The sequence below is a fragment of the Rhinolophus sinicus genome, chromosome X (genome assembly GCF_036562045.2).
Source record: "Rhinolophus sinicus isolate RSC01 chromosome X, ASM3656204v1, whole genome shotgun sequence".
Taxonomy (NCBI): Eukaryota; Metazoa; Chordata; class Mammalia; order Chiroptera; family Rhinolophidae; genus Rhinolophus; species Rhinolophus sinicus.
Genome location: NC_133768.1, coordinates 93,278,354 through 93,284,353, shown reverse-complemented (window position 1 = coordinate 93,284,353; position 6,000 = coordinate 93,278,354).

The following is a 6,000-nucleotide window of genomic DNA, read 5'->3' as shown; positions in this document are numbered from 1 at the left end:
ACTATTTCGTTATTTATTTTCTGTTCGGATGATCTATCCATAGCTGTCAATAATGTATTTATGTCCCGTAGTATAATTGTATTTTAGTCAATTTCTCCCTTTAGTTCTGTTAGTAGTTGCTTGGTGTATTTCAGTGCTCCCTGATTGGGGGCATAAATATTGATGACTGTTATGTCTTCTTGTTGTATAGTCTCCTTTACCATTATGAAATGTCCATCTTTGTCTCTCGTTACCTTTTTCACCCTGAAGTCTTTTTCATCTGATATCAGTATGGCTACACCTGATTTTCTCTCGATACCATTTGCTTGGAGTGTCAATTTCCACCCTTTCCCTTTGAGTCTATGCTTGTCCTTGTAGCTGAGATGTGTCTCTTGGAGACAGTGTATGGTTGGGTTTAGTTTTTTGATCCAATCTGCTACTCTGTGCCTTTTTTTTTGGTGAGTTCAGTCCATTTACATTTAGGGTGATTATTTATATATGAGGATTTCCTATCATTCTATCTTTAGTTTTCTGGTAAGATTGTGTCTCCATGGTTTCTTGCCTTTTTGTTGTTGTTTATTATATCTTTGTGGTGGTAATCTACGATGTTTTCCTCTGTTTCTTCTTTTATTACAGTATGTATTTTAGTTCTGTATTTTTTTTTTAGTGGTTACCCTTAAGTTTATGTAAAAGAAAGATTGATGTTTAGAGTATTCCATTTATTTAACTATGCTTATTTTCTCCATTCCCATGTTCTGGTTCAGGCCTTTACTCTCCCCCTTTTTATGTTTTGGTTGCCACCAATTGTCCCTGTTGATGGTGGTTGAATAGCTCCTTTAGTATTTCTTGTAGTGCAGGTCGTGTATTAGAAAATTCCCTCAGCTTCTGTATGTCTGGAAAGGTCTTTATTCTGCCTTCATATCTGAAGGATATCTTTGATGGGTATATTATTCTTGGCTCATAATTTTTCTCTTTCAATAGTTTGAATTTTTGGTTTCTCTCCCTCCTGGATTGTAGACTTTCTACTGAGAAATCTGATGATAATCTAATCGGCTTTCCTTTGTGGTTTACTGTCTTCTTTTCCCTGGCTGCCTTGAGGATTCTTTCCTGGTTGTTGATTTTTGACAGCTACAATACAATGTGCCTTGGAGAAGGCCTGTTGGGGTTTAGGTAATTAGGTGTTCTATTTGCTTCTTGGATTCGAGGATACAGTTATTTCCACAAGTTTTTTGAATTCTCATTGACTATTTGTTTGAATATAGTCTCTGTTCCCTTCTCTCTTTCTTCTCCTTCTGGTATGCCCATTATTCTATATTGATCTTTTTGATGGACTCAGAAAGATCTTTTAGAGTTCTTTCATTAATTTTATTCTCAAGTCTCTTTCTTCTTCCATCCGTGTCATTTCCAGGTTTCTATCTTTGATGTCACTGATTCATTCCTCCATCTGGTCAACTCTATTTCCTAAGCTGTCTATTTCATGCTTAATTTTTTCTATTGAGTTTTTAATCTCCTTAAATTCTATTTGGTTCTTTTTTAAAATTTCAATCTCTTTGGTAAAGTGCTCATGTTGTTCTTTGATTGTGTTTCTGAGTTCATTAAACTGCATTTCTGTATTTTCTTGCATCTGGTTGAGTGTTTTCAGAACTGCAATCTTGGATTCTCTGTCATTTAATTCACATATTTGCATATCTTTAAGTTCATTTCTGGAGACCTTTCCCTTTCTTTTTGAGCTGTCTTGTTGCGTTGGCTATTCATGGCAATTACTGATTTATTGTTTCTCTTTCTAGACATGTGCAGGAGTGGGTTCTGCAACAGGTTGATAGGAAGAGCTCTTTCTTTTGTTCTCCAGTACGTCTTGGTAGAATGTTTTATTTTCTCTCCGACTGCTGCCCTTTTTTCTCTCTCACACTGCAGTGTTATGTTTTCTCTGCACTATTCCAGCTTCTCACACAGTGGGGACCTTCCCTGGAAAGCGAATTTCTCCTCTGTTAACAGTTCGCCTGGTTCATAGGGCTCGCATCCTTGTAGGGATGTGGAGAGTTTTTGAAGTTCCAAAGCTCTTCCTGCACCAGATTCAGAGCCTGTGTGTTTCATCAGTTCTGATTACTCCTGCATTGATCTGCCCAGATAGGTGGGGACAGGGGCGAGGTGGGTTGTGAGAGGTGACCCAGAGCAATGGCGGGGACCACAACCACGGCCAGTCCTGGTTCCACAGATCCCTGCCCTTTGCGGGAATTAGTTGGGCTGTGAATCTGGGTCTGCGTACCATAGTTCTCAGAACTACAAGTATTCTGTTCTTTTGATCTGACACTGCTACTGTTCCGCTTCAAGCATTGGGCAGGTGAGGTCAGGTGAGCTCTGGGAGGGGAGGAAGAGTGCAGCTAGTCTCAGTGTCTAAGGCTTCCGTTCTATGCAGCAGTGAGGGCTTAAATCACTGGTTGCAGCCTTCTTCCCTCAATGTTTGCTCCGAGGTCTCTGCCATGAGCGTTGGGTTCAGCCGTGTTATATGCCGTCCCCTCAGCCCTTTGGACCTAAACAGAGCCCTAGCAGTCCAAGTTCTTCCCTCTGCCACAGCTGCCATAGTTCTTGGATGCAGTGAGCCCGGAGCACTGAACTAGGTCTGCGTCCTGCGCCCGCAAGTCTCCGTCTCTGCACTTCTCCCTTCCCGCCTCCCCTGCTCGTGCAATTTGCCCATCTTTAGGTGAATTCAGTAGTGAGCCTCTTCGTCTTGCCTGTCTGCTGTGTAGGGAGTCCTTTATGGAGTTATAGTTATTCGATTTGTTGTAAATTCCAGGAGAGATTGCCAGAGGCTCACCTCATGCTGCCATTTTGATGACATCTTCCACAAATAAGCATTCTAATGTATACTGGTAAGATTGATTTTACATTTTAGGATGGCGTTATCATGGTGTGCTTTTTTTTAAAATATCTGATAGATTTTGTTGCATTCTGTTTGTACATAATTATATCCCCTTTATATAAGAAGAGGGTGTTTTGTTTTGTTTTTATTTTCCAAATATTATATACTATATTTGTTTTTGTTGTTTTACCGCATTGTTTAGTGCCTCATTACAATGTAAAATTTAAAAATTATAATAAAAAAACAAGGTAGATGATTTTTTTTTTCTAAAATTAAATTGCTGTTCAGATTGTGACTGTAGTTCCGACGGGGATACAGGTCCTTTTGAATTCATCATGCTATATTACTGCATGCCAAGCACTCAGCTCCAGCATCACTTTTTTCCTATCAGATATACTGCTAATCTGTCATTCCCACAGCCCTCAGGGACATCATTTGGCCTTTGCTGGGACTAAGCCATCTTTTACGTATTAAGCCTTCCTATTTTCTTTTCTCATTAGTCCTTGACAATGCAAGTAGGACAGAGTGAAACTAATGAGATCTTTTTACACAAAATGTGGAAGAGATTGCTAGTGAGTAATCTGCCCCACACACCATCCCCTTCCTGTCCAAATGTGCCCAACTGAAATGCTATATTCCATGGCCTCCCTTGTGGCGAAGTGTGGCCATACCACAAATCTCTGGCCAATGAGATATAAGTATAAGTGTTATTTGGATTTCTTGGGGTCTCCTAAAAGGGATGGAGACTGGTCCTTCTTTGCCATTTCCTCTATATTACTAATTGTAATGAGCAAGAATTAGTTGGAGTTACAGCAATCAACTTGAATCACGAGGATGAAGGCCAAACGCTAAGGATGGAACAGCAAGTAGATTGCCAGGAGGAGTTGCAGTCCCTAAAACTTCGTGGAGCTAACACACGAATCCTGAACATCCTGTCTCCAGACTTCTTTGACATGCCAGATAATTAACCTTTGATCTTATTTAAATCACTGTCATTTTGGATTTCTTTTTCTGTTACATGCAACCTAATCTGATCCTAGTACACCAAGGCAGATGTAAATGAGAGTCCAGAAATCTTACGGCTGCCCTTAATTTTATAAGGTGGCCATCCAGATAGACAACACAGAACAAGTTTATGTCATTTGGTTTAGATTTTCATTGTAATAAAAAAAAATTGAAGTTATCACAGAAAACTTTCTAACCCCTAAGAATATTCCAAGCCCCAAGATATTGCCAGAACCCAGAAGAAACTCTGGCTTAGTAGTTGTCACCCAAAGGATCTAGGAACCTAACTCTCAGGTGATGAGTTACAGACCACTGAAGTTCTATTGGGGGTCACCTGACCTTGAGCTTCTCTCTCAGGCTAGAAGAGGGCTAAGTGGGAAGCTTGGATGAGGATGGCACTCGTTTGGGGAAAGAGGACAGACGGAAGCCCCATCCTACCCTAACCTACTCCCTAGACCTAGCTCCATTATTTCTCACCCTACAAAGCAACGTAGAAGACTGACTGTTTCTGCTGGGCCAAAAGAGTGACTCTCATCATTTCCTAGAACACCAGGGGCATAGAGCAGGTGACAGGAAGGATGGGGTCAAAGCACTAGCCAGAAAGGTCAGCCTTCTATCCCTCTGTGGGGCTCCAGCTGCTGGACTAAGCCATGGCCCTGGAAACAACTCCTCTCACTGAAATCCCTGTGCTAATTCCAAATGTAGCCCTGGGCCTTGGGCCACTTCATAAACTGCCTCCTCATTTATTCCCCTCCCATACCTCATGAGAGTTCAGAGCCAGAATTTGGTAGAAGGGGGAGCAATGAAATATGAACCTCAGGTTGGCCTGCTTAACCTGTCTCCAAAAAAAAATCTTAATCAAGTCACTGGAGAAAATCCTCCCTGCCCTAGCCACAATTATTTTTCTCTCTGACCCCCATGTTCCCCTTCTACCCTCCCCGTTTTGTGCCTTCCTGGAGCCCTTGCCCTTAGCCAATCAACCTGCCTTACCCCTACAGGCTTTGCTGGGCCCCACAGAGTGAAGTGGTGGAAAAAGCACATGTTTGGGCTGCCCAATAAAAGTTAATCCCGGATCTACCACTAACTAGCTGTGAGATCCAGGGCAAGTTGCATCAATCCTCTGAGTCTGTTTCCACTTCTGGAAAATGGGAATAGTAATTCTCCTAATAAAGCTGTTATCACGATTTAATTAAATGAGACAAAATGTGTAAATGTCCCCAACATCTAGTAGGGGCTTTCAATCAATCTGTGTGTGTTCATGCACATGCATGTGTAGCTCTCCCCAGCCATAGCTGGTCCTCAAACCTAACCCTCTTTTACTGCTGCCAGACTCAATGAATGTCACCTGTTGCCAGGTGGAGAGCAAGGAAACATTCTTTTTTAAAAAATTTTATTTTATTAAATTTATTGGGGTGACAATTGTTAGTAAAATTACATAGATTTCAGGTGTACAATTCTGTATTATATAATCTATAAATCCCATTGTGTGTTCATCACCCAGAGTCAGTTCTCCTTCCATCACCATATATTCGATCCCCCTTACCCTCATCTCCCACCCCCCACCCCCCACCCCCCTTACCCTCTGACAACCACTAAACTATTGTCTGTGTCTATGAGTTTCTGTTTCTCATTTGTTTGTCTTGTTCTTTTGTTGTTTTGGTTTATATACCACATATCAGTGAAATCACATGGTTCTCTGCTTTTCTGTCTGACATATTTGCTCAGCATTACTCTCTCAAGATCCATCCATGTTGTCACAAATGTTCCTATATCATCTTTTCTTACTGCCAATAGTATTCCATTGTGTATATATACCACAACTTCTTTATCCATTCATCTATCGAAGGACATTTTGGTTGTTTCCATGTCTTGGCCACCGTAAACAAAGCTGCAATGAACATTGGAGCACACGTGTCTTTATCTCTAAATGTTTTCAGATTTTTGGGTAGATACCCAGGAGAGGGATTGCTGGGTCATATGGCAATTCTATTCGTAATTCTTTGAGGAACCTCCACACTGCCTTCCATAACGGCTGCACCAGTCTGCATTCCACCAACAGTGTATGAGGGTTCCTTTTCTCCACAGCCTCTCCAACATTTGTTACTATTTGTCTTGTTGATGATAGCCATTCTGACTGGGGTGAGGTGATATCTCAT